The sequence below is a fragment of the Panulirus ornatus genome, chromosome 13, assembly GCF_036320965.1.
Source record: "Panulirus ornatus isolate Po-2019 chromosome 13, ASM3632096v1, whole genome shotgun sequence".
Taxonomy (NCBI): Eukaryota; Metazoa; Arthropoda; class Malacostraca; order Decapoda; family Palinuridae; genus Panulirus; species Panulirus ornatus.
The window spans coordinates 11,496,555-11,506,170 of record NC_092236.1 but is presented as its reverse complement, the minus strand read 5'-3'; the positions used below and the strand labels follow the sequence as shown (position 1 = coordinate 11,506,170).

Here is a 9,616-nt window from a genome sequence, read left to right as displayed (position 1 = left end):
CCCTGAGTGAGGGCAACACAGGCGTTATAACACACACACACACACACACACACACACACACACACACACACACACACACACACACCACACACCTTATACACCTTACTACTAAAATCAGTTTACATACAGACGGAAATGTCTAAAGGTGGAGGAAATAAGAAAGTTGACAAATCCGTTCAAGAAAATACAACTTACGAGGGGATGAAACCGAAATGGACAAATATAGAAACACAAGAGAATAGAATAAAAACACATAAAAGAAAAAAACACAAGTATACGTAATATGTGAAAACTGGAAAAAAAGATTAAAAAAAGAAATGAAAAAAACCTTACCATACTATGATAACCAATAATTTTCTAAATACGGTCAAAAATCACGAGATAAAAAAAAATCTAAAGAGGCAACCACAGTGGCGATGATGGTTGTGGTGTCGGGTGGTGATATACCATGTGTAGTGATGCTCTTCTGAGTTCGGAGGTGGTGGCTGGGTGTTGGGAAGGACTAGGGTGTTAGCAAAGGCTGTGGTGGCAGTAAGGGTTGGTGATGGTAGTTGACAAGAGCGATGGCAGAGGAAGGGCAGTAACAGACGGGGTAGATTGCTCGTGGCAAGACTGTTGGTAGCGACTGAGGGATGGTGGCAGTGGTTCCTGTGGTGGTAGTGGGGTAGTCTGATGGTACGAGTGTGGGAGATGACCCTAGCAGGGGCGGAGGGTACCAGGATGGGACTGCCACAGATGCATCCAGAGCTTCACCAAGGCTTGGGTGGAATAATGTGAATTTCAACGTGTCTGTGACTCACCGACTCACCCTAGGGGAATGAGGAGAGGAGTTGACACTCGAGTAAAAGTTGGTGATGAATATAACAACGACACGAGCAGAATCTTAATATCCTTCTCTTTGACATATGGTTTGTTATTCAAACGTCGGCATAAAAAAAGTAAAAAAAAAAAAAAGGTGACATTAATTTTAAGGAAGGACATGGTCGAGGAACGCGAGCTTTTGAGCACGATGCTACTGTCCTTGGGTATCCTGGCCTGGCCTCTGACCTGACCCTTATGAGGCAGGTCTGAGGTCATACCATCATACCCAAGGGATGTGCCGTTGTGTTCAGAGAGTCGTAACATCGTGCTTGGGGATATAACGTCGTGCCAAGGGCCATATACCGTCGTGCTCAAGGGTACATTGGTGCAGCTTTGAAGACCATCAAGGTCTACTGAGCGATGCCCAGTCTACTGAGCGACTCCCATATGGTCAGTGCCATACGATGCAGAATGAAGGTTCATCGTATATCGTTCCATGACTGTGGCTGTGGTCTTAACTCTACATCTGAGGCAGCTGGGGGCCGCCCGCCTGACACAGGACCTCGCTCTCTTCAGAGGGGTCATCCTCATGCTGAGAGTTTACATCCGTAGAGTTCGTGCATTAGTCAGGCCGACGCCGTCCAACGTTGGCGAAAGTTTTACGGATCATAATCTGACAGACTCGGATGTTTCTCTACTGATGGGTAGAGGAAGCCATCCGGGCTCCTGTTACCCCCCTGCGACCTTCGACTGCTCAGGCCTTCCACGGGGTACGTCCGGCGCCGCTGACTCTGGACATAATCTGTTACAGTCATTTCACACACACAAAAAAGTGGTATCCTTCGCTCGTAACTGTTACACATATTTCGTATCCTGCGCTTGTCTAGCCTTTAGCAAAATACGATGCTGACGCCTAGATTTGAGACATCCCTATGAAAAGGAAGGTAGTGAGGGTAAGAACATGGGATATATATGAAGGAATAGAAATGCTATTTCTCACGAGTGTTTACTGATCTACTTACGCATAGATGGTATTTCGATCCCTCAAGTTTACGTATCATTCATCCGTATTCATCACGAATTCATTCGGAGTTAAGCTGAATTTCTTTTATTCTTTATTCATCTTTTCCGTTTTCTCTTTCTCGCTCTCAACAAAAAGCACAAGTTGCCACAATGCCAGCCAGCTGTTACACCTTGGAGGATAATGATGGAAGGGATTGGTAGAGGTAATGGTGGGAGTCGTGGCAATGCTAGTAACAGTGGCAATGGTAGGGTAGTGACAGGAATGAGGACAGTAGCAGGCAGGGTCTTGTGACAGGCAGAGGCAAGTGCTTGCGTGGGAAATGGCAGGAAGGGGAGTGGAGGCAGTGTTTACTAAGATCAGATGCCCCAGGTTCACATTAAGGACACCAGGAAAAATCCCATCTGGCAAGTCCCATGTGGCCAGTGGTCAGGTCTGATCCCTTAAAGCTGAACACCGTCAGACATGTTTACCGGGGAACACACACCACAGCAACCTGGCGATGGACGAACACGATGGAAAGAAGAAAAACAATCGTGTGTGCTGGTCGGCAGGAGAGAGAGTCGTGAGGGGCGTCATGACACAAGTGATCAGCTAAGGTAACTTGTGTATTGGTCTGTAGAGTTTTATGTAATGTGATGGTGACGCACCTTGGTTATGTAGGGTTGCTGTTGTAGAAAGACCCTCTCAAAATGTTATGTACTAGGCAACAATTCGGAGCATTTCAGTGCTCGATGAAAAAGAAAAAAAAAAAAAGAAAAAAAATCAGCGCAGGCGCCTTAGCATCAAGGTGGTGGAGAAACATCTGTGTTTCCTTAGTCAGCACCTCACTCTAGGCACCATGTGCTTGACACTGGCTTCGCACAGCAGTTACAGCACATCAATATCACACCTACATTTCAGAATCGCAATTTCATTGTCATACAAAATGAATGAATAATCTACGTTTGAAACTGGAACTTTACAAATTGTGAATAAGACTAAAGATAAATCAAATATCAGTATAATATTTTTCCCAGGATATCATCAGTGAGGGGCAAGAGGACATGTTGTCAGGCGGGTGTGGACAGTGAACACAAGCAAGCGGAGACCACCACCGCCATCTTAAGTTAACCTCCCATTGTTCGCTGGGACGTAGGAGCGCGACGGATCAACAAGTGGACACGCTGCAACAGATTCGGCTCGGTCTGTCTCTCTCTCAGCAGCCTCCAATCCCCACCCTCACCTCAAGAACAACAGTTGTGACATCGCCGTGTATACATCCGCGAAGGATCATCTTGACGAGAGAGTCCACAGAGCTCCGGGTCAGCAAGCTTAATGCAGACCACCAGCTACGACAGCCATGTCCGCCTCGGACGGCGAACTGGGATCTTATACGAATCGATATCCAACTGATTAATCATCTTCGAACCCAACCTGTATGGGATTAGCAAGGTAGGTACGGACCAGCCACCGGCGTCGCCAGCACCTAGCCTGTTGAGACGACCCGTCATGGTAACACGAAGGGAGGCGGAGAGACGGAACCATCAAAGCTGCAGTTCATAAAAGAAAAATCTAATCATAATCAGGACGGTACGATCCTATTATATTCAAGGGTCGGACCGTCGTGTTCAAAGGCCTCATCGTCGTACTGCGGGGGGTTAAACGTATCAGAATATTCAAAAACTATTCCTTTTTCAATTATAGAAGCAGGTCTTCAGGTCTTCCAGTGCCTCGTCTGCTCGCTCCCTGTGGATGACTATCACACACTTCCTCACCACTACCACTTCCTCCCTTCCTGGCCAGCACACCCTCCTTCACCACCACCATTCCCTTCTTCTCTGGCCTCCACACCCTCCCTCCCCACCACCACGCCCTCTCACTCTGCCTCCCACGCTCTCCCTCACTACCATCACCACGCCCTCGCTCACCACCACCACTACTCCCTTCCTTGTCTATCAAACCCTTTCTCAGCACCACCACTTCCGGCAATCACATCCTTCCTAATCACCACACCCCGAACGGCAGAATAACTTTGTTAAGTGGTATAACCACTCCCTCTAGCGATTTTACCTCCTCATACCTCTAACACTGCCAGAACAACCTTTCCGTTCAATAATGAAATATCTTTCCGATAATATATCACCCTAGTAGCCAGCAATTTCTATCCTGCGAACGAAATGGATGAATTTTAGGCAACTGTCATGAGTCTGGCAACTTCATCAGGGTGTCTGTAGACAGACAGACGGACAGAAGGACCATCATGTAGTCCTATGATCAGACAATACCGCCAAACAGTTTGTTTCAGAGATACGCAGTACGTATAAGTGAACAATAACAGATTTTCCCAAGTGACACTAATCTCCTTCCAAAATGACGAATATTTTCGCTGGATCTTGCTCGAGGTAGTTCTGAGTACTACCTGTTCCTCTTAGTGAATCAAAGATTAACTTCACAAAATTCCCGAAGCTAAACTTAACGAAGGAGTTATGAAGACAAACACCTGAATTTTTTTAAACAGTTGTCTTCACATCTTTCCAGCTTTACATTCTCGCTTCCATCCACATCCTCTGCATCATCAGACATAATACATGCAACAATGCACATTTGTAACCTCATCATCCTTTGCAATATTTCTAAAATGCAAGTATCTCGTATCACCTAGTGTAACCAAACTCATAATCAGGAATTTGGATACAGTTAAGATAAAACCGAGTTATTTCAATCGCAGATATTAGGGAGTTAACTTATTTCAACTGTGGAACTGACTCTAATATATATATATATATATATATATATATATATATATATATATATATATATATATATATATATATATATATATATATTATCCCTGGGGATAGGGGAGAAAGAATACTTCCCACGTATTCCCTGCGTGTCGTGGAAGGCGACTAAAAGGGGAGGGAGCGGGTGGCTGGAAATCCTCCCCTCTCGTTTTTTTCAATTTTCCAAAAGAGGGAACAGAGAAGGGGGCCAGGTGAGGATGTTCCCTCAAAGGCCCATTCCTCTGTTCTTACCGCTACCTCGCTGACGTGGGAAATGGCGAATAGTACGAAAGAAAAAGAAAATATATATATATATATATATATATATATATATATATATATATATATATATATATATATATATATATATATATATTTTTTTTTGACTGTAGACTTGAATGAGAAAGGTTATTCAAATCATTACCTTATCACATGATTTATAGCAAGAGCAAAATAAAGATTCGATCTCTGTTTATGGGTTAACACTAAATCCTTACAACTAGGTGTCTCCATGATATATTCTCAGCAGCTAAATTTGTTTAGTACACTAAGTGACGGAATAATTTTTAACCTGCCTTACATCCAGCTTAGTCCGCAGTGCTTGTGCGGACGCGTGATTCGACCACAGCTGCCATCCGCACACCTGAGCTCTCAAACTCTGACCGACACCCACCAAAATTCGTCTCAATATGTACCCGGAAGCCAAAGTCCGGGACATAATGATGGAGGAACGTACACAAGACTATCTCAGCTCCATCATCACAGCTGAAGTTAATACTTCCGAAGTTTCATAGAATATTATATATATATATATATATATATATATATATATATATATATATATATATATCATATATATATATATATATATATATATATATATATATATATATATATATATATATCATATATATATATATATATATATATATATATATATATATATATATATATATATATATATATATCTTTTTTTTTCATTTTCCAAAAGAAGGAACAGAGAAGGGGGCCAGGTGAGGATATTCCCTCTAAGGCCCAGTCCTCTGTTCTTAACGCTACCTCGCTAACGCGGGAAATGGCGAATAGTATGAATATATATATATATATATATATATATATATATATATATATATATATATATATATATATATATATCTTTAAAGTAAATAAGTCACTAACGATGAGAAGATACGTCCTCACTTTTTATGTCTTAGTTCTTACCCTGATGATCATGGCAACCTGAAACTTTGCAATTATTCCTTTACAGAAGAGACGTAAATAAAATGTTCACAAATACGACGAACTAATATCCCTGGAGACGTAAATAAAATGTTCACAAATACGACGAACTGATATCCCTGGGGATTAAAGACAACATTTCTGCTCCGACACATAAAGGGGCAATTCTCATCAAGAGACAATGCTTTCTTTTATACGAAAACAAGAAAGCAATGATCCATTATCTGGCAATTACCTTTTAAAAGATTCGTACGCCAGATGGCTATTTCTGTTGGTAACTCTGTGGTCGACACACAGCAGAGAGAACAGGAAGCAATTCTTTCTTTTGTGTCTGCATCAGACGCTTGAAATATGAGCATCTGAGGAACAGTCGTCCGATAAATTGATAGTGAAGGGATTTTCTTCTTCCAGCTACACTTGACATGGGTGGAGTACCTTGTCCGCTCGTGGTTCCCCGGCTGCACTCCACCCGATACCGAATGATATGGCGAATTAAGAACAAGTTTTCCATTCACCGAAAATCCCAGTCTTTTAGCGCACTCCCTGACTTGGTCCGACCAAAGAGAGAGCGCATACAGCTGACTACTTTACGTTGGTTCGTCAAAATTTGAGTAAAATTAATCTAATAGCCCTATCACCGGTACAGCTCCATCTCGTCATCTTTGTGATCTGCTTCGAATGTGTATTCGACATCTACTGTTGCAGGTGTGAGGCTAGTTGCTGCACTGTTTACTTTCCTGACAGACATTTTTCCAGCAGCTGCCGAGCAGATCTCGGGTCGTGTACAGTCTATACCATTTGCTTTACGTAACCTTCTCTCTCTCTCTCTCTCTCTCTCTCTCTCTCTCTCTCTCTCTCTCTCTCTCTCTCTCTCGTTTAGGCAAACTGACACCTTCAAAATTCTATTTTTTACTTACAACTCTTATTCAAAATGAGAAGCAATTGTAAATTTCAATCAAAACTAAGAAAAAGAGGGGAAGTTATGGTATTGGTGGTGTAGAGGTGAAGTGGTAGTAGTGTCGGGTGCAGTGAAGGTAGCGGTGATTCTGTACTGGTGAAGTTATGGTAGTGGTGATGTGGTGATGAAGTGGTGGTGATGGTTGTGTTGTAAGTAAGTGCTGATGTACTGTTGAAGTAAGTACTGGACGTGTGGCTAAAGTTACTGGGAGTGATAGCGTAGGTAGTGGTGGCTGTAGCTGAGGAAGCAGATGAGGGCAGCAGTAATGGCAGTAATGTCATGTCTGTGCAGACGGTGGTAGGGTAGGGATGGCACATCTGAAGTGTCTGTGGAGGGATAGTGCAGGATGCTGTCGTAGGTTGCTGGGATGGTAGACCATGCACTGTGATGATGGAAAGAAGTGGTGGAAGCGGCAGTGGTAAAGGTGGGGTAATGGTGGAGCGGTGAACAATTCTGACTGGGAGAGCGACGGTGGTAAGTGTGGCGCACAGGTGTTAGGAACGACGGGTGATGCAGATCGCTGTAGGGTTGTGGTAGAGGTTGTGTGTTGTTGAGTACTCTCGTCGGGCATGGCAGGAGGCACAGGCAGTGACGGTGGCAGGAGTAATAAGGAGGTTAATTAGCAAGGCACTGACGGAGGCAGTGGAGGGGATGGAGGTGGGAGGTCGTGGCGAGGGTTGGAGAGGAGGGCAGTAGCAGGAGGGGAGGGCGGTCAGTCAGTGAGGGAGAGGCGGTCGCGAGTGGTGGAGGTGCCTGGAGCGCCCGCCAGCCTATCACACACTTACACACACAGTGCTCATTCACACGCACCGCCCGCCAGTCCACTGCGAGTTTGGCGGCGCATGAATGAAGAGGATCGTGTACTGTTTGTGCGGTGAGATGTTATAAAAATATATACGTATATAATGAAAGGTTTAATTCAATATTTCTAAGTTGGTGTTACGATGTCATAAACGATGTAAAGAGTGACCGTAGTGATGCTCACAACTGCTGGTACCTCCGTTCCATTTAGTATAGAGTTGTCGCTTTAAATCGTCGTGCCCACAGGAAACGTCGCTTACCGTGGGAGGTACTCACAGTGTCACGGGGAGAGAGGCACGCGATGTACAGTAGATGATTCTTGCTTGCACGTGGAAGGGCAGGTGCGCGCGTCCAGGGATGGAAGTGACACAGTGCTAGTAGCTCCCATTAAACGAGTTTTGACGGCCAGTCTAAACGTGTGACACGCGATGGCAACACTGACAAAAGAAATCCTTCGTAAGCGGAAAAACAGGCGAGAGGGTGGGCGGTGGTCTGCTGCTATATAGGGGCTAGGCTGAGGGACACCTACTTGTGCCTCTAAAACTCAGCGCATGAACTAGTCTTTACCGCTGTGAACTGCCGTACACATGCTATCTGCTGGTGGAAATGGGTCCGTGGAGGGGGTTTGAGGTGTGACGGAGCTTGGCCACATTTAAAGGCCAGCTGAAAGTATAGTATTTCGCCTCGCGCCTGGTTAACCTGCCGCGGAATAATTCCATTAACACCGACTCGGCGGAGCGGCCCCAAGTGTAACACTGCAACGTTACTGTATGTGTCTATCTTCACGTTATCTGCGATCATAAAGACTGAATCTATCGCGTCTGTCAAGATTTCTGATAATTATCAATTACAACGCCCATTGTTTACTCAGAAGTAGGTATACGCGTAGATTACGAAGTTCTGTGTAAAAAAATATAAATAAATCCCGAAAGGTCTCGATATATATATATATATATATATATATATATATATATATATATATATATATATATATATATATATATATTCCAGGTGGGGATATCAGATTCCTAGAATTAGCTGTGTAAATACGGTTTTGAGTGGATGGAGCAGTCTCCACAGCACTTCCTCAAGTCAACCGTGACGCTGCATTCAAACCGCGATAACTCATCCAAACCTTTCATTACCTCCTTGTTTAGTGTGATTCCGTGCTTGTGTGTGTGTTTCTAAGTGTGCGTTTGTCTGTCTGTGAGTGGGTGAATTTGCATGCAGATGCGCTTGTTTATGTTCAGCCATAAATAAGTGTGTAAGTGCCTATTAGTACAGTTCTACAGTGTGTGTGTGTGTGTGTGTGTGTGTGTGTGTGTGTGTAATCGTTTGCCTGTTTGCGATACGAGGAGAGAATTCACCTTCGTAGGGCAGCATGTCGAGTATGTTGCTGGTATTTACAATCTAAATCACTTCGTTTATTCAGTTCATCCTCTACTCTGATACTATGAATGTATTTCACATTTTAACTGTCTTTTCAGACTAAGCTTCTAAGTTCTGACTCTGCTGTATATTTCCATATCCATGTACTTGAATGCGATGAAAGTACAGCGTGTGTGTGTGAGTGTGTGTGTGTGTGTGTTACCTTTACTCCATCTGTCATCAAAAATAGGTAACTTCATTGTTACCACGCTTCCTCAAGCTCAGCTTCCTTACTCCAGTTCATATCTTTGTTACCTGCCGGCGGCCCTCTTCAAGCCTATCAACCAACGTCTCTTGTATGTGGGATGGCCGAGAGACTGATGCATATTCTATATCTGCTTCTAATCTGAGCATGTTCATTTTCTGAGTACTTGTTCGTTTTGCTAATGAGCAGCACATGATCAGCCTTGACAACTCTCCTAATATGGTATCTTGTGACTGGCTGGGTGCTCTCTCAGCGTCAAACCTCTTCACAGCTTAATATCAGTAATTCGTCACCTGTGAACAGGTTCGTCATAACCTGTCCTCATTTTGCATGGTCCTATTTCTTCGTTATTTTGCATTTGGCTGAGCTTCATCAAAAAGGGTCCTGACAAATGCTGG

At 43.7% G+C, this 9,616-nt stretch overlaps 1 protein-coding gene and 1 long non-coding RNA gene across 2 annotated transcripts in view; one reads left to right on the top strand and one right to left on the bottom strand.

Moving 5' to 3' along the window:
• The window catches only part of Sym (symplekin scaffold protein), a 175,086-nt gene that overhangs the window by 102,413 nt on the left and 63,057 nt on the right, over positions 1 to 9,616 (bottom strand). The gene's annotated exons all lie outside the window — the stretch shown is intronic.
• Positions 7,503 to 9,616, top strand: part of LOC139752753 (uncharacterized) — a 78,539-nt gene continuing 76,425 nt past the window's right edge. Inside the window, exon 1 of the long non-coding RNA XR_011713573.1 lies at positions 7,503 to 7,658. This is a non-coding gene — a long non-coding RNA (uncharacterized lncRNA). The remainder of the gene's footprint in view (positions 7,659 to 9,616) is intronic.